At 36.3% G+C, this 19,192-nt stretch overlaps 1 protein-coding gene across 1 annotated transcript in view; it reads right to left on the reverse strand.

Annotated features, from left to right (window-relative positions):
- The window catches only part of camkvb (CaM kinase-like vesicle-associated b), a 50,035-nt gene extending 40,079 nt beyond the window's left edge, over positions 1-9,956 (reverse strand). Inside the window, exon 1 of the mRNA XM_056248607.1 lies at positions 9,738-9,956. The gene's annotated coding sequence lies outside the window, so the exon portion shown is untranslated. The remainder of the gene's footprint in view (positions 1-9,737) is intronic.
- Positions 9,957-19,192: the final 9,236 nt, after the last annotated feature.

Raw genomic sequence — 19,192 nt, forward strand, 5'->3', positions numbered from 1 at the left:
CGAATGTTCAAGCGTCTAACTAGACGCGATAAACGCGTATTTGACGCTCTATCCGCGTTCGGTGTGAACACCATTAGTTTACCTTGTTTCAGCGACGCTTGGTGAAACAGCAGCGAGTGGAAGTGGATGTTTTCGTTCAGATACTGAATCAAGTCGTACTGTTGTGGTAGCCTATCCAGACTAACTTTTCCACTGGTTGCACTGGTGCTACCAACTTTCTCAGTTGGTCGCACCAGCATATGATTTCGTCGCACCTTTTTTTTTTTTGTGCTACATTCCATGAGTTTAATCAATGCATGCTGATGAATAGTGGTTTTAATGGACCAAGGCTAGCAAAGGCTTTCTTGGTTGCAGCATAAATACCTGTAATATATTATATAAAAACACATGTAATATTTGCAAATTATCATTGCCAAATTTCAGGATTTTCATGGATTTTGGACAGTAATTTTAATCTGTAATTTTAAACATTTTACATTTGAATTATATACAATCTATCTATTTACATTTGAATCATATTCTATCTATCTATCTATCTATCTATCTATCTATCTATCTATCTATCTATCTGTCTGTCTGTCTATTATCATCTTTCTATCTTTTAAAAATCATTAAATATTCAAATGTATGCATTACATTTTTAAAGATTAGAGTATTATAATACGCTGATACAGATTTTTCGTTATCAAAGTTTATAGTTGTAACAAAAATCAGAAATCTCACACTCCTTATACCTTCTGCATTTTATAATAATTTCCTTTTCCTCTGTCGAGCGATTACTCTCATCTAACCGCTGAGAGACGTAGGAGGGGGCTCGGTGTTTCGTGAGACCTTTTTATTTTTATAAGCCTTAATTCCTGAATTCGTAATTGGCGCATTTCACCATCAGTGTGCAATGCGCGTGACGTCTACGTTCGTCAATAAATAAACTGCAAGTGTCTTGCGGAAGAACACTGTAGCCGGAGCTACTTCTCTCCGTTAATGTCTATGGCGAGTCACGCAGGCACTGGGCAACTCCGCAACCAAATCGACCCCGGGATAAAATAGTCAGAATATAAACGCTTATTATAGGCGTACCGTAGTGATTCAGGATAAGTCAAAAACACGGTTTGGAAAATGGATTCATGATGTACTCGTTCATTTTGAACATAAGTTACGGACTGCAGCTGCTGATACAACGGCGTTCTGTTGCGCGAGCATCCACTCGCAAAATGCGACCACATAAAATTTTAACTCGCACATTCTCAAAAAATGGTCGCAGTCTGGAACCCTGCATTAGGAGAATGCGAATAAATCATTGCTTATGCTGATTGTAAGAACTAGAAAAAATACACTAAATACAAGTTAGCTGAGGATTTCAGGGTCGTGCTAAAGCTAATATGATCCTGGCCAACATAAGCTACTTTACACACAATCATTCAGTGAGACAAAATATGGCTGCTTCCTCCAGTTTTGCTGATGGTGTGACATTTTCAGCTGTGTGATTTTTTTTAGTACCTCCACCAGATCATTATAGTCTTGAAGACACAGAGAGCAAGAGGTTTGCTCTGCTTGTTATCTCTCAGGAAAGGTCAAAGAAATGCCAACAAAGTGCCCCAGGGGTCAGTTACCTATTGACCTGAGGTCTTGAACACTAATGGCTTACAAAAAAATATACAAATGAGCCTGCTAGTTCCTGACGGCTGAAGTTTTGCATGAACTATACACTTTCAGGCTGATGACATGCCAAGAGTGTTGTCTGTTCTTTTTTCTGCAGTGACTAAAGGGTTAAATTTTATGGTTAAACCTTGTGAGCACACGCGAGTTAAGGCTATTCCATGACTTCAAAAATTTTGCCTAAAGAATTAATGCTGCATAAAAGCTAATCTACGCCAGCTCTGACCCTCCTCAGCAACCGTTCATACATGTTCTTGCTTTCAACAGTGAGGCGCTGTAAAGTGGAATGGAACAGAATCGGGTATCTCAGGAAACATTTAAAAGTTTAATTTATTTTAACTTGAAATTCTTGCCGCTTAAGGTGGAAGACATCCATCTAGCATGTTTACATAAAAAACAATAAAAACAGCGCAGATGGACACCAGAACACATTCTGTGTAAGCGGCCCCTTAGCTCTGTGTAAATGAAACAGTGGAGCCTTTTGAAATTGTCATGACAGTCATAGTTTCATATTTTTATGTATATACTCTCTATATATAATTTCATAGCATTATTTCTGAGTGTGAATTTTCTATAAATGCATTTATATGCCTTTGAAAAGCCGCAGGCTGCCTGTGTACCTTTTCGTGTTAATACAGATGCAGTTTCTGTGCCACAGCATTAGGCTTTTCTGTCTGGATTGTTTCCCAGACAATCCAGTTGAAGCATACAGTATATGCAGACTTCACCTGATCACAAAAGCTGTTTTTATATGTTGACACTATTCAATGCCTTTGAGCCAGAGTACAATGTGATTCTGCCTACAGTATGTAAAAACAAAGCAAAAGTGAATAAGCATGGTACTCTATAAGCGCTTTTGGATTCCTTAGAGATGAAAAAAGCAATGTCAGACCTTATGCAGAGAACTGATTCATTAAGCAAAGTCTTTGAATGTTACTGCCTTTTATAAAGCATCAGCAACCCAAAAAATCAGCCACATTTCCAACTGTACAGTGTCATGTTTAGGTTTTGAAGAATGCTATTTAGCCACTTGTGCATTAACATTACTGATCTGATTCCCAGTAGAAATCCCTACAAACATTAAAATTCCCAAGCTACTGCTGGCTTAAACTGCTGTCCACTTTATGCAACATTTGTCTGGATCTACTTACTGGAATACAGTCAGTCAGACCACAAAACTCACTTAGGAGCCATTGCTTAGTACAAGTGCTCCAACACCAGAGTGGTTAGCAGGCAACATGAATCTTGCAGCATTTTGTGATCACAATTTCACCTCTTTCCCATATCATTCCCTGTCCTCTCTCTACCATTCCTATCAATAAAAGTGGCAGTATTTCATTTACTTGAAGGCAGTATTCAATCAACTCTAGCCATACAAAACCCCATAATTCAAATTACAGTTCAGGACCCTTTAAAAGTGTAATAAATATTTATGTCACATGTCAAAAGTTATAATCCATCTCTCAGGAGAAAATGATAGGGGATGACTTTGTTCTGGTAGAAGACCTCATAAAAAGCCAGGTATCTGTCAGAACAAGATGAGTGAGCTCATGTAATAAATATACTCACAGTCTGTAAAATACAATTCAGGCTACATGTAATCTATTTAAAACAATGTAATGTTCATTTAAAGAACACTCATTAACCCTCTGGGGTCTGAGGTGTTTTCGGGGTCCTTGAGATGTTTTGGCATGCTCTGACATTTGTGCATTTTTCAGTTGCTTATAAACATATTAATGGCACAGGTGAAATTACACTCTATATAGCACACACAGGGCTACCATTATATGTGAGCAACATGTATGTACATGTTTGTATTTTTGAGAGAATATTGTTTATGCGTGGTTATTGAAAAAAATAAAAAATAAATTTTCTAATATATGGCCACAAATAACATACTAAATATCTGTCCACAAGACTTTTGACTAGTGGATGTTGTCGCCTAGAGTATTTGCTTCAAATTGATCTGAAAATCATTCTGGCTAATCATTCACATAAAACAATAGATTGTTTTAAATTGTGAAAAACATTTTTTTGTTTGCAAAGGCAATATGCGGATGGGCGGATCGGCCCAACCCCCTCATGAATAATTAGGCAGTTCTCACCTGAGCAGACTGCATACTAATGAGCCTTTCATTCAGGGGTGTCACACAAGAAAGAATGCAAGGACAATATATATATATATATAAATAAATAAATATTTATATACACACACACACACACACACACACACACACACACATATATATATATATATATATATATATGTGTGTGTGTGTGTGTGTGTGTGTGTGTATATAAATATTTATTTATTTATATATATATATATATTGTCCTTGCATTCTTTCTTGTGTGACACCCCTGAATGAAAGGCTCATTATATATATATATATATATACAAACAATCAAAATATAAATGAAAGCCAAAAGCACATTTTTAGTCACACATTTTAGCCATCCACATACCATTTTTAGCCATCCACCGCGGTAAAAATAAACCAGTCGCATTTCAAAGTCGTACGCGAAATGACCGCCAGGTGGCGCAAAGGGACATTTAGCAAAACGTAAGTGGGGCTAATGTCTATTAACAGTAGCCTAAGGATGAAATACTACAAGTTATGGTAATTTCCAAATAAGCCTACAACAAATTGTTGGTCATACAGATAAGATATAATCTTTTAAAACTGTAAAAGGTTAAAGTAGGCCTACACTCACAGGCTAAAGACAAAACGTTTTCTCGCTCATGTGAGAATCAAACGTTTGGTTATTTCTCAGTAACAAAATTCATAGCCGAGCGGTAGAACTGATGGTTCATCATCAAGATGACACAGGTTCAAATCCCGCACAAACATGGTCTGCTGTATATTTTATATTTATTATTGCAGAGAGATTTGTCTAGCTCTAAAACTCTGTTACACCATACAGTTTTGTTTTATATAGGCTATATATATTTTTTTATTTATTTATTCCAGGCTCTCACGCCACCCCCCCGATTTCTCACGCTGAAGTGTCAACCCGGTCGGTCAAATTCCTGAAAGATATAGTTTATCTATAGATCTACCTGTTGAGCCACTCGTGATCGACTAGTTATACCGTAAATTAGTTAAAATATCCCGTAATCTATTTAGAGCGAGCGTGCATGCGAGACAGATATTGTGCTCCAAACCGTGCGCGCGCATGGCAGAGAGGTCTGTTCCCTACAACCTAGAGTTTTTAAAAACATGGTTTTAAGTAAAGTGTGATTTGCCAGGGGGGACTGGGATTTCCTTCTGGTCTAAACATCCCTACTTCTGCTGAATTATTTTAATCCCCACACCCCTCCCTCCACAGCTAATCAATGCTATAGGCTACTTCACCAATATCAAATATATAAAATAGAGATATGCAACAGGCACGTTTAAACGAAAAACAATAAAATCAAAACCAGCGTTTCAGTTGTTCATTAGTTCCAGTGGCCTTAATGCATGCACGGCTTTTCAAAATTTCACAAAGCGTGTTGAGATTATTTTGAATGAAATATTGAAGTTTATAATTAAGTGTTTTGGCACACCACGCCGAGTGACCCTATGCATTTTTCTAAAGTCGGGTTTTATTCTGGCATCGTGAGTTAGTGTTCGACAAACGCGGCGGCGCGTTCATTTAGATTAATTTATTTATCTCATTATTACAGCTAAAATAACTTAATAGGCGACTCCGTAATTTTTTGGTCATACAGATAAGAGTAGAGTAGCTTACATCGTTCAAAACTGTAAACTTGTATTCATATTAGGCTAACGACAAAAACAGTATATCTGTCCTCTCTGTCTCCGGGAACTGCGCGTCACAAAAATGAACCGAAAGCCACTTCAGCTCAGTCACGATAAGAAATCGGCTATGTCTAAAGCCTTTAAATGTCTAAATATTTAGGCTAATAAATGTTATCTGATTATGTAGGCTAATCCATATGAAAACGAGAGGTACAGAGGATCTACTCAAACATGCGCTTCCCAATGAGAAAATGACAAGACATGGGTGAAAATCTCGCTCTAATTAAATGTAGGCTAAATCGCCCTGAATTAAAATGTAAAAACATAATAATGTATTTGTCGAAATGTTGCGATATTGTTTCATTTAAGTTCATAATTATTCTATAAATGTTATTTAATTTAGCAGCATTACCACGAAGCACCGTGTTTCGATATTTATTTGAATAATACAAAATAAAATAAAAACTTAATTCACAAATTGCATGCCTGGTTGTAAGGATCCAAAGATCCCTGTAGACTTTAATATTAAGTGACAACAAATTCACAAGCGTTTTTTCAGATTATATTTAGTTTTGCTTGGAAAAAGCTGCCCCAAACCAGTTTTATTTCATCAATTATTGAAATAATGAAATATTTAGTAATAAACTTTTATGACAGAAATATCACTAGGCTACATGTAACTTAAATCATTTAATTCCTTCATTATCAACACTGTCTAGAATGGCGATTTAAGTGTGAATTGCGACTTCTCTTTGTGTTAAGTCAGCCTCAGACTCCGATAGCCTGTGGGGGGTTGGAGGGACAGTTGCTGGACAAAGGTGTTAATGTTCCTCTTTCATATGGAGAGTGTCGGATAGCCAGCCTGATGAGCAGGCAAAATTATTGTAAGGATAAATCTGTGTCCAAATGTAGGCCCCATATCTTATTAAATTATAAATATTGTAGTTTATTTATTGTAGCCTATTTAAAGTTTTTTTTTCACACAAAATTTCAATTGAAGTTATTGTAAGGTGAATTCAACAAGGCATGCTGTGTCTTTGAAGCAACAATTAAAGGTTAAATAATTTTTTCGTGATTTGTATGGCTGACACGCAGCGACATATACAGTATTATCAGCTGTATGATGTGTTTTTACCCTGAAATGATTAATTTCGAGAGAGAGACCCGCGCGCGCAGCGAGGGAGACTAAATAAACTTGTTAAAAAGAGATCCAGCGCGAGAGAGGCAAAGAGAAACGCATGTTTTTAATTTAATTATGTTTCTTTGGACAATTTTCGTTTTGTAGGCCTACTGTTTTAATTGTTTAATTTAGCTGTAATTTCTTTGGCAATACAAATTTAAAATGTCGCAAGAATAAGATTAGCCTAGTGTTTCTTATTTTGCATCGCAAAAGAAATAAACTCTAAACAAGATGCAACCCTGTTTTAAATTAAACAATTTAAACCTTGAAATGTTCGAACTTGGTTTCAAACTTAAGTAATTTTAGTGTTCTTTTACATTACACAATAATTTAGCAGACTAAAGACGAGCTTCTTCATTTTCATTTTCTGATCGGCTGACAATCTTCATCAGTTTTTGTCGTTTGTGCAGCGGCTGCGGTTCTACAGGAATGTAGCAAATTTATGTTGTAATGATAATCAAACAAAACTCTTAACTTTAAATAAGTAAACAGATATAAACAGTTACCTATTTAAGCATCAAGGTGGGAAAATATAAACGTAGGACAACATCGGTTAACAACATCTATGCTACATTGAGATTCGATCTCGGGTCTGTTGAAGCTCCTCGAAGCTCGTGTCGTTGCGTTGATCACTGAGCTATCGTCTGTACGCTGTTAAAGTTGTAAAGCCTCGTTCATGTAGCCTAAATGTTTTTATTGCAATGTTTTATGTTGAAATGTTTTCATTATTTATTCAATTACATTTCAGTAGCCTAATTTCAGTATTGTGATTATGAATTATTTTAACTACGTTTCACTTGTTGAATTCTTCTGCTACCAGCTTTCAATCGCTCTGAATCAGCGCGGTGCGGCAGCAGATTACGCATTAGAGAGAATAAACCGGAATAAACGAACACTTTTCAGAGTCTATGATTGTAGCGCCTCTTAGCGGTAAAAGGCAGCAAATACACCACACATTTTACCGCCGCGGTGGAACAGCTGATGTGGGCGTTGTCATGGCTTGCCTCGACATTTGCGTTTGAATAGCGCGCGTCGTCCGTGGGCGTGTCAGATTAACGCGTAATGAAGTGTAATGAGCTGGGGGAAAAAATACTGACAGCACTCTCTTTTCATACAGATTGCATAAACTGAGAATATTTGTTTTTTATATAAATTACTTCATTTAAAAGAAGAGAATTCAAGCTTCATAAAGAAAAACCTCTCGTGCCTGTGTGACAAGTAATCGCGGAGTTACAGTTAATCTTAGGACGCGTTTCAGAATGGACTTCACTGACAGAGAGAACGCAAAACTCGCATCATGTTTGTTTTTCTTTATTTGGTGAAAAGCACAACACTTTGTTTTTATTGTGAGTATCCACAAAAAAAATAGAAACTTAACAGGATCTAATGATGTACAACACTTATATGTAAGATCAAAATTAACAGAGTAATTTGAGTCTCTTTTGCACTGATAAGGAAAAAAGTGAGCTGGTATCGCCGGCGAGACCGCCGACCCCAGAGAGTTAAGCAGCATGCACAAACTGAGCAACAAAAGAGGTCAACGGTTTCCCACAAGCACTTGCTAAAAGACCACCTGAGACACAGTTGGAGCCCATATGCTCATAAGGGCTAACCAAACACCTGCATAAATTCTCAAATTCAGAAAAAAAATAATCATGAAAAGCGCTAAACCATGTATGAGTCTTTTTTTTCTTATTATTATTAATCAGGTTAACTGTCCTGCACTTATTAATGTAATTTCAGATTAGCTAGATGTGCTTCCAACTGAGCAGCTCCTGTTATGCATGGGCATAAGAGGATGTCTACTATCTAGAGGTAGTATTCACAGTTGTTCACATAACTGACTACAAGTATGGAGAAACTCTGGTGTTGATCACTGGAGTAGTACTGCGTGTCAGCCACGTTTCAGAACCACGGACAGCGACACTATCTGCGCAGCCCACTTTATTTGAGTACTACAAACTTAGATAGTTATGACCCAATCCTATCTAGTTTCATTTATAAGCAGAAAGGATTGATGGTATATCCCATAGGAGTACATGAGCAGTTCTGGTGAATGGCATATAACATAGAAAATGAATATGCAAACACTATATATTCTGTTTTCTCTTAGCATAATGATCTCAACACCACTCTAAAGAATGAAAGGAGCAACATCATAATGGCTATTATCATTTAGGGCACCAAATAAAGGCACCATTAAAACAATTAATGAATAATAGATGACTACTGATGAGTTGGTTAAGTGTTTTTTTTTCATCATAAATTTTTAAAAATGGGTCAATCACTGTCAAAAATATATACAAAGAATATTGCTTAATGTAATTGCTTGTTAAAAGTGACTAATTGGATTGGGGAGGGGTATTTTGTGTCAACTTTTCCACTTCATGATCATAAAGAAAATGTGATGGTCTTCTTTCTTAAAACAAATGAAATTAAACAAGCTCTTAAGCACACAAAGTGTTTTTGTTTGTTTTTACAACTAAGTAGAGTCTTTAATGCATGTCTATCATCCCTCTATGATGGCTGATGGTTTTAGACAACTCTCCTTTCAACAAGTAGTCCAACGTTTACCAGTTACTAATTCGCATAATTTATTAGACTAAAATTAGCAAGAACGTCAATAACTTCGTTATTCATCTCATCAAGACGGCGAATAAAGACCCTCAGAATAAGGTAGAACTCATACTATATTACTTTTCAGCATCATTATTATTAAACATAAACAAATTATACTGTATTATTTATAATATAGAATATTGTTGCGTTTTAAGATAATCACACAAAAACAATTTGGTCTAAAACAGACGCACCGTATTATAAAGCCTTCAGAGGCAGTGCGTCTTTAATGCAGCACATCACATTAAATAAATATATAAATAAAGCTGAACCAATTTCTTAATTTTGATGTCTATTTTGTATCTATGCTGGTTTTACTCAATACTTATATAATTGCACTGCACTGCAACATGAACACACATGTAAAGAGTGACAACACAGTGCATACCGTGTCATGTTTATCATTGTTCTGCGATTTAAAGTTATTATTTGTCGAATAAAGCCTGCAAAAAGCTTCCCTTCGACGTATTTTACGTACTAACTCACTGCACACACTTAAGTTTTGTTCAACACGGTGTCATTAATGCAAAACTTACTTTTCCAGTCGTGAATAGACGTGAAATGCCCTCAAGTTCTCAGTCCAGAAGTCTTCTGGACGAACTGAACTTCTTGTCGGTGTCCGTTAATTTTTGGCGGTTATTCTCTGCACGGTAACGGTCGCTAATTCCGCGGATGCCTTCCCATCTGTTTCGCGCTGGCGGGTTTTTTTCTCAGTCGCGAGAGGATGATGGAGATGAGAGCGCGCGAACGAGAGAGAGAGAGAGAGAGAGAGAGAGAGAGAGAGAGAGAGAGAGAGAGAGAGAGAGAGAGAGAGAGAGAGAGAGAGAGAGAGAGAGAGAGAGAGAGAGAGAGAGAGAGAGAGAGAGAGAGAGCAGCGCGCGTGAGAGAAGGAATGCACGTTAATCTGACAGTCGTTTGTAGGGGTGTGGCCATCTAGTATCATAAGAGAAAATATTAAGAACATAACGTGCTATTTTGCACACTTGTCCTGTTGCTCATGAGGGGGGAAAATACAGCACAATACTCAGTTGTTTTAATTAGTTCATATGAGATGTGGCTAGTAATCACACAAAAGTGCTAGTGTGTGATGGGGCAAAACTATGTTTATAGAACCACTTTATTAAATAAGATTACAGAAAAAAATCCATGGCACTTTCAACTCAAAATAAACTGACAAAGTAACTGCATTGTTTCTTTATGAATGAATGCACGTCATTCGGCTGACGGGTTTTACACAATGTTTACCATGTTCAGCCAGTCATTATTGGATTAAGATTATACAAATATGTATTATAGAGTCACTTTATGGCATACAATTAAAGGAAACTACTCATTTCACGTTTTAATTGAGTTAAACGTGATCAGAAGGACATATTTTGGATCACAATAATACAGAGACCACATCCTCAGTGAAACAGCTGAGCAGAAGGGGTCGAACTCAGCCACCATGGAGAATTTGTTGTTTCAAGCTACGTTCCTACTCGCAATAGCAGTTTGCCCCTAAGGGTCTAAATGTCTAAAAGAATAAGTTGAAGCATAAGTGTATAGTGTCTGCTTGAGTGGCTTCCCGTGTTCATGCATCTTGCATAAAAAAACATACAGTAATGGAACCAAGAAATATGATTCAATCATATGAAGACTACCTTGACTGAATCTATGTATGCTATGTCCACACATGATTGGTTTCTCCTCTATTCCATATAAAAATCTAGTCTTTTATGAGTAAACAAGACATATGATTAGACATGCACTCCAAGCTGAGCTACTGCTATGCATGGACATAATAGGATCCACATAAATCTGTATGTTTACTATCCATACTATTCATTCTCACATCAAAATCCATCAGAGATCACACTAATCTGCACAACCTCACATTCATTTGACACTCATTACTGTTACAGTACTGAAAACTGAAAGCAAGTACCCACCATCAGGTTCATAAGATGGAAATGATAATCAAAAGGGACCAATGAAATGGCACAGATTTTGGAGGGTTTTGAATCACTGTTGCATTAACAAACTGATTAAACGATCACAGCAGTCTTTCAAAACAGTTGAAAACAGAATAATACATTCAAATATACGACATCAACACACTGATAGCAACTAACATGTTCAAATCTTTTTATGTACACAAATAATCTTCTGAAAAGTGGTTGAAACAAAAATTGCCAGCTTCTGTCACCATTACCATCATATTTAATTAATCTAATTTATATTATTAACAATAAAAATCGACAAATAAATTCCAATAATTCAATATTTGAAACACTTCAAATGATTTGTATAAACTTTGTCTCTGTAATTGTTCATAAAAAGTGTAATGTTTTAGATGCCGTCAATATACATTGATTGATCACCACCAATGACTAGTTAGCCAGTATTACCTCCACGAAGAAGGTCCTCACATTCATTGGTTTTAATATGAAACCTGCCAGTCAGTTCTGAACTCTACAAACTCTAAAGAAACTGTGACCAGAAGCTTTATTTTTCTTGTTTATTTTTATTCCTTGTCTATGTTAAAAATACAAAACTGAGATGAGGCTACACTCACTGTTTTTGAATATAGGGTAGTGCTCATCTGTGTTATCACAGTGCTCATGCACTGTTAACATCACAAAATTACACAAGCCTGTGTTACTATGGTTACAGATTATCACAGGCAAATATGCACAGCATGAAAATCATGACTGGTGGAATGGAAGAGAGACAAAAAAAGTGATGTTTTATCAAAATATACTAATAAGGTTTATAATCATCTATAGAATTGAACTGTAATAAAAGATTAAAGTGGATTCACCGAAATCTTTTAAACATCTTTACATACTGATCAAATAAGGGAATGCTTCAAGCATTACAGTATAGTCACCTTAAATGATGCATTATGGCTTCAGAATGAGCATTTATGCAGTGCTGAGCATTCATAAATTCTGAAGACCTGGACCTCTAGAGATGTGACCCACTCCCTCTACAAATCCACATAAAATATCCCCTGACATATATATAAGGCATCCAGTTATGATTTGTTTTTTATTTTAGAGGCACGTCATATATCATATAAAGCAATCCAATATGTCAGCGGCTCATACTCCAAGAATAAAGTAAGAAACATGGGATTTAAGGACTATATGCGTGATGCTAGCTAGCTGGTGGTGTGATATTATGGAAGAACCCTGGGGTTTGGAAGTTGATGTCGATCTGGTTGGATCTCCATCCAAGGATTTACTAATCAGTGTGGTGCCTCCACTCAATTACTACAAGTCAACAACAAATCCAAACTGACACTATTCGTTTTCTTTTTAATATGAATGATGCATCAGTGTGTTATCAAGAAAAAGGAGAGTTGACAAATTGGAGGGGTGTATGGCATGTTTGAGTCATTTTACTCCAGAAAGTTTGAGGCAACACCGAATCTCTGTCCTTTAAGTCAACATAAATTAAAACTGATCCCTTTCTAATTCAAATTCCTGGTCTTACTCCAAACAATTCAAATCCTGCCCTCATCTTTTCATGGAATATCTTGTTTTACTCCAAAAAAACATTTCACCATCAAATCAAAATGGACAATTCTTGTTTTTTATGTAATATTTCTGTATTTATTATAAATGATTTATGCATGGACTTAATTTTTTTTATCATGCACAAAATCATGTGCACGCGTAATCTATAATCATAACTTCCCCTCCCTCTTGTAGTGATATCTCTTCTCTTCCCTGATGACGTGTTTACTAATGTGAGGGTGGGGCAACCTGTCACTCACATGAGATCAACCAATAGCCAGAGGTGGACCGTAACAAAGTACATTTACTTGAGTACTGTACTTTACTTGAGTATTATTTTATCTGGAAACGTTTTACTTTAACTTCACTACATTTGAAAGACAAATATCGTACTTTTTACTCCTTGAGTAGAAAGTAGTAACATCAGTCAGGGGATGATTTTGGTTGCAGGGGTTGCATTTTGGTTGGAAATGAAAGTCGGCCAACATCAGTCGGGTTCTGACGGCCACCCGATTTTAATTTTCAACCACAATACAGCGTCTGTCCGATGTCGGAGATTAACGTCAATCTGACGTTGGATTCTGACATCAACCTGATTTGCATTTTCAACGTTGGGTTTGGTCTTCTAAATGCAAATTTTGTCATTGTTTTGGAGCACACTAGCTTATAGATAACAGTCAGGCTAACATATTCATTCTAAAAGCCAAAATAGGGCACTATTTGAGGGAACAGCCATTTGGGTGTCCGAAACCATTGTGGATGTTATTGAGTGCACTTATTCAATCTCACATTCAATCCCACTACTGGAACTGTGTTCTAGAAATAAATTTGATATTGATATGAGGGTAGGGGCAGGTATAGATTCAGAGGTATAAGCAACTGTAAGTATTACATACAAAAATGCAACAATAATAAAACAATGCATTGACATTTACTTTTGACTTTTGATACATAAGTACTTTTAAAAACGAGTACTTCTGTACTTTTACTTAAAGGGGCTATGTGTAGGTTTTTACTTCAAAAAATCTTTAAGATAGAGTCTTCATTTGTACATTTATGAGCCAACCATAATGTAATAGAAAGAATGGCACTTTGACTGTCCACCACGGTTGCCTCTATCAGCCTGTAGGCTCAATTGTGTGTGGAGGAGTCAGGTCCGAATTGGCGTGAAAATTCACAAAATGTGACGTCATACGCGTTCTCGTCTACTTGGGCTTACATCTGTACGGCATCCATTAGTAAGCAGCGGCAATCGCTAGCAGTAGTGTTTCAAATGGACTCTGCGGACGGAAAGAAGCGACCAGCCTCCAGCACAATCCAGATACCCACGGAAACTCCTCGTAAGTTTAAAAAAAAAAAGCCTTATCTAGTGCGGCCAACGAGCGTGTGAGCGTGCGCACCGAGAACGAGCATGAGACTGGCTGCAGTTTCTCTAACGGCCACTGGTGTCAGTAACGGTAAGAAATTTCAGAGATTCCGCAATGCTCCTTTAAGTAAAAATCGGTCTTTACAACTTTTACTTGTAACGGAGTAATATTTGACCAGTAGTATCTGTACTTTCACTCAAGTAAGGAAGTTGTGTACTTTGTCCACCTCTGCCAATAGCAAACCACAACCATCCAATCAATTCCAACTGGACAAAATCAAGTATTTTACTCGAACATACATCACAATAGGGAAGAAAAGACTCTTGCAACTTCTGTTTCATGTTTACTTTAAGTTGCAATCATCTTAAGCTCATATCAAAAATCCAACCTAAATTCACAATAGGTTGTTTTTAAAACGATTCAAACAACTGCCATTAGTGTGTGTATGTGGAAGAGCAGCTGCAGTGGCTAAAACAGAGACGGTTTGAATCCTTAAGGAAACATCATAAGGAAAGCAGAAAGTGGAAAATGCTGCCTCGGGGAACTGCTCTGCCATCCCATGTGCGCCGCTCCCTAAGCTACATTACATATAGGCCTACGTCCTGAATATCTGTGTGCTGACACGCACAATGTGTGCAATGTGACAACGTTCCCTGGAGATTGCTGTGTGGAAACATTCTCCACTATGGATCAAGAACATAGGGGGAAACACTCTGTTCATACATTATGGTTTACTGTCAAGACATTGTGACAATGTTACGATGCTTCCATTGAATGTGACAAATAAGCCCTCTACCAAATAATTCAATCACTACAAGAGAGAGTGAAATTAGCCGGACCCTGCAGCAAAAGCAGTTAGATAATATATAAAATATAAATGAAGCTTCACAATCATTAAACCCAGAGCTATGGTTGCAGGGTTTTTATAAATAAGTCTAAAGGCCCTTTCGCATCATTTGCATCAGCATTCTCACACTGACATTTTTTTATCTTACAATGTGCTTGATGCGGTAACAATATTAAATGATTTTATTCAAGTCAAAAAAATTATTTAAAATAAATCACTGTAAGAAGCACAAGTTACTTATTTCTTAGTACAGATGTAGTTAAATCTACCTTGTATTAGGTTTGAATTCTTGGTCCGATTTTTATGTTGCGGGTCAAATTGACCCTAATTGGATTCAATACAATTCAAGAAAGATGAAATCAATCAATTTCCAGTGAAAATACCATTCTTGAACTGATAAAGATGTACGCCTTGACTAACGCTCTGTACATTTGTTTGGATAAAAGTGTCAACAAAGTGTACAACAATATTTAAATATTTCCAACAATAAAGGTCCAATAATCATGCTTGATGATGGTGCAATGACTGATAGTTTTTTCCAAATGTAAGATTGGGGCAATACCGTTTTTTTGACCATGTAACATTTTTATTTCCAGTTTATTTATTTTATAAATATTCTTGAAAGGAATTACAGGAATATCGGATGCTAGAGTTTAACTCGCGCACACATATCATCACAGATCAAGCTAAACACGTTACACAAACAAAACTATACATCAGGAAATATCTCCTTAAAGCACTGTAACTACTGCAGGTTACCACTTTTCTCCTTAAAGCTTAGCAAGAGTTAGGTCAAGAGTTGTGTAAGACATAAAGCCGAAGGCATTTCATAACATTCAAAGAAAAAAATAATGCGTGGCAGAAAGTCAATGTCAAAACATGGTAAGTTCGCCCTTCTGTGGCACTATCTGCCGCGCTTTTGTGTGTTGAAGCTCTGACGCAAGTCATGTGAAAGGGACTTAACACCTTCCTAATTGTGTTTATGTCTCCAGTCTGAAGCTTTTAAACTCCTATCTTTGAATGCTGAACTACAAAACAGAACAAATGAGAGCTGAGAGGTGACTATGAGCTTTCTAAAGCACTTAAATTCAGCCCAAATGCCTCCTCAGTCCTGCAATCTTCCCATTTTAGAAATCCTATCTCGGAAAATACTCTCCCTCCAGCATCCATGCTGGATCTATATATCACTTCTGGGTCAGTCTGTTGTGCCTCCAAGTAAGCAAATCTTCATTTTCTTTGTCTCTAAGAGATTTGATCTGGAAATATAATTCAATTCCAAGAGATGCATTGTCTTTATACATCTTCCTCTAACACTTTCATTGTACAGTCCTCTCAGAAAGTGTAGTCTGTATATGGACACTGGGTAGGAAGACAGACAAAATGGTTAACCTGCAGGTAACTGGATCATAACAACAAGATCTTTATAGCTTCTTAAAGGAGAAGCGTGTCATTTTTTGCACCGCTAAAACAGAATTGGTCGAGATGTTTATACAGAAACTCAACCTACTAATAGCTTACTTATAGTCTCTGCATAATAACCTGGGACAGTAGAAAGCAATTAAACATTGGGAAAAAATAACACACTTCACCTTAATAGGTGTTAGGAAAATAGATAACGTGATTATATTCAGCAACAAACAGCACAGGTTGACCTTTATCATCATCCACAGCAATTTTCTCAGATTACACCTCTCTGATTAGGCCTCATCAGAAAGAAAATAGAGCCTCCTTTTAAAGGTCTAATACTCTGTGTCTTTTCTGAGAGGCTATAATTAGAGAGATTTTCCTCCAACAGAACGATGCTTCGAGGTAGAGGTCAACAGTTCACTGATGGATGTGACCTGAGTCAGACTCTGTCACAGTAATATACACTCAAATGGTTGCCTTTAAGCAAATGTAGCTGTTGAATCATTTACACAGCTGGGTCATTCATACAAAGTAGTATATGTTCATGTCCCCTTTACTTATGCATTAAGATCAAATATTAAATTCACAATTTTTAAAGGATGGAAATCATATGAGTTTGCTTTAATCACAATAAAGTGAAACTAAAATAAACTAAAATAAATACAAATGTGTGTGTGTGTGTATACTTCAAGTCCTCATGTAAGGTAAAGCTCAATTCTAACTATAGCTCTTTATTCCCATCTTGTTTGGTTTATTTAATTGTGTTTATTTAAATAATCAGGTTATAATCAATGAAGTTTAAGGGTTTTTTTCGTTACAGAGGCAGCAGGCAATGGCATTCACAATTTTTATGCCTAAAGTAACTGTGCAACATGTCAACAGTTTGATTTCCAGTGAGCAACAACAAACCTCAAAGGAAAAATGAATGACATTGATATGATCTTCGCAAAAGCTGTTAAAACTATCCCTGAAAGCTGCATGTTACGAAGGACACTGTTTACAAAGCCTGAATATGAAAACTCAAAACTCAGTACCATAACAAGAATGAATTCACTGATCATTCTTTCAGACAAATGACAGAGTAAAGACCAGTGAGGGTGTAGAAACTTTCTCAAGTTTCCAGCATCATCCAAGTGAAGCTGATTTACATTATTCAGATTTGCTTGTTTAGATATAGTCATAAAAATGATAAAGTTCACAACATTCAACCCTGACAACCTTGCACCATGTAGCAAAATCCCTCACACGAATCATTTAAATGTGTCAATGTGTTTACTTTATATTGCATGTGTTCTCAGGATCCTCTCAGCATTGAATCCCCAGCATCTAAAATTAAGATATGCTTTAATGTTTCTGTTTTGCAGTGGAAATTACTGACATTTGTGTGGAAGTTCAACAAATTGCAAGTTTCGCAATTATTAGCATCCCTATTACTCAAATTTCTAATCATTCTTAGAAAAAAAAAATGGTTCAATCAATGGTGTTCTACATAGAACCCAGGGTTCTTGATTCGATTTTAAAGAACCCTTTATGCCAAAAAGGTTCTTTATATAGTCAAGTCACCTTTATATAGCGCTTTATATTGTTTCAATGCAGCTTTGTGATAACAGAAAAATTAAATCAATGATGCAAACATAATTTATTTCGGCTGTACAGCAGCTCTAAAAGAAAATAGTGTCATTGGTCAAATGAAGTCAGTTCAGTGTTGATTCAGTTCCATTGTAAAGATCATCAGTTAAATGAGTTCACAAATGTCTTAAACGATTGCATATTACTTTCATGTTTAACAAGTTACTTCCTTTTTTTGGATACACTTTATTTTAAGGTGTCTGTGTTACAGTGACTTTGCAATTACATGTCAACTAACTATCATTCATTTGCAACTGCATTTGAACTAACTCTCAGAGTATTAGTAGACTATTAGGTTAGGGTTAGGTGTGTTAGGATTTAGGTTAGTTGACATGTAGTTGCAAAGTTACATATATAGTCAATAGAATGTCTGTTGGGGAGGATTAAAATAAAGTGTTTGCAGATATTAAGCAGACAGTCTAATAATACGAACTACTAATGTAGTTGCAAAGCTACTTATAGTTAGTAGAATGTCTAAAGTGGACCATCGAAATAAAGTGCTACCAATAAATTAAAACATAATTAAATAATCAAAACTAAATCCATAAAATTACTCCATGATGAGACCCTTGAAAGTTTCTATACTGTATTGCACCTGACAGAACCCTTTAAGGTTCCATATAACATTTTCTTCTGAGTGTATATGTTGTAAACCATTCGCTAACCCTAAAGTAAAGAGAGACTAGCTTGATACTGTGTCGAACATAAATGACACATCAAATCATGGGGTTTGTTGAGAAGAAGTTTTCAAGCTAAAGCAGGTGAACAAAATCTGATAGAAGGACTTAAAAGGTTAGTTCACGCTCATGTCTTTCCAATCCCGCAAAACTACTTCAGGCATGTCAAGCAAGTACGGTTGTGCTTCTGTTTATGTTCGCTGACCAATGTTTATATGTGAATACAGCCTAAATTTAATCCATTCATCATAAAAAGTGATTTAATCTCTTCAGAAAATTTGGACTAAACCGCTCAATTTGTATAATTTATCTTTATGATCTCTCTGTATGAGCGATAAAGTGGTAGTTGCGTAGCTGTCAATGGAGTGACAGAAATTTAAAATATCTTCATCTGTGTTTCAAAGATGAATGAAAGTCTTACGAGTTTGGAACGACATGAGGGTGAGTAATTGATGACCATTTTTTTTATTTTTGGGTGAACTAACCCTTTAAGACAAATATTGGCATCCCAATATCAAACATAATTGTTGCTCGGCTGAAAAAACATCCAGAACACCCTAG

The sequence above is a fragment of the Rhinichthys klamathensis genome, unplaced genomic scaffold (genome assembly GCF_029890125.1).
Source record: "Rhinichthys klamathensis goyatoka isolate OS25496 unplaced genomic scaffold, OSU_Roscu_1.1 h1tg000056l_1, whole genome shotgun sequence".
Classification (NCBI taxonomy): Eukaryota; Metazoa; Chordata; class Actinopteri; order Cypriniformes; family Leuciscidae; genus Rhinichthys; species Rhinichthys klamathensis.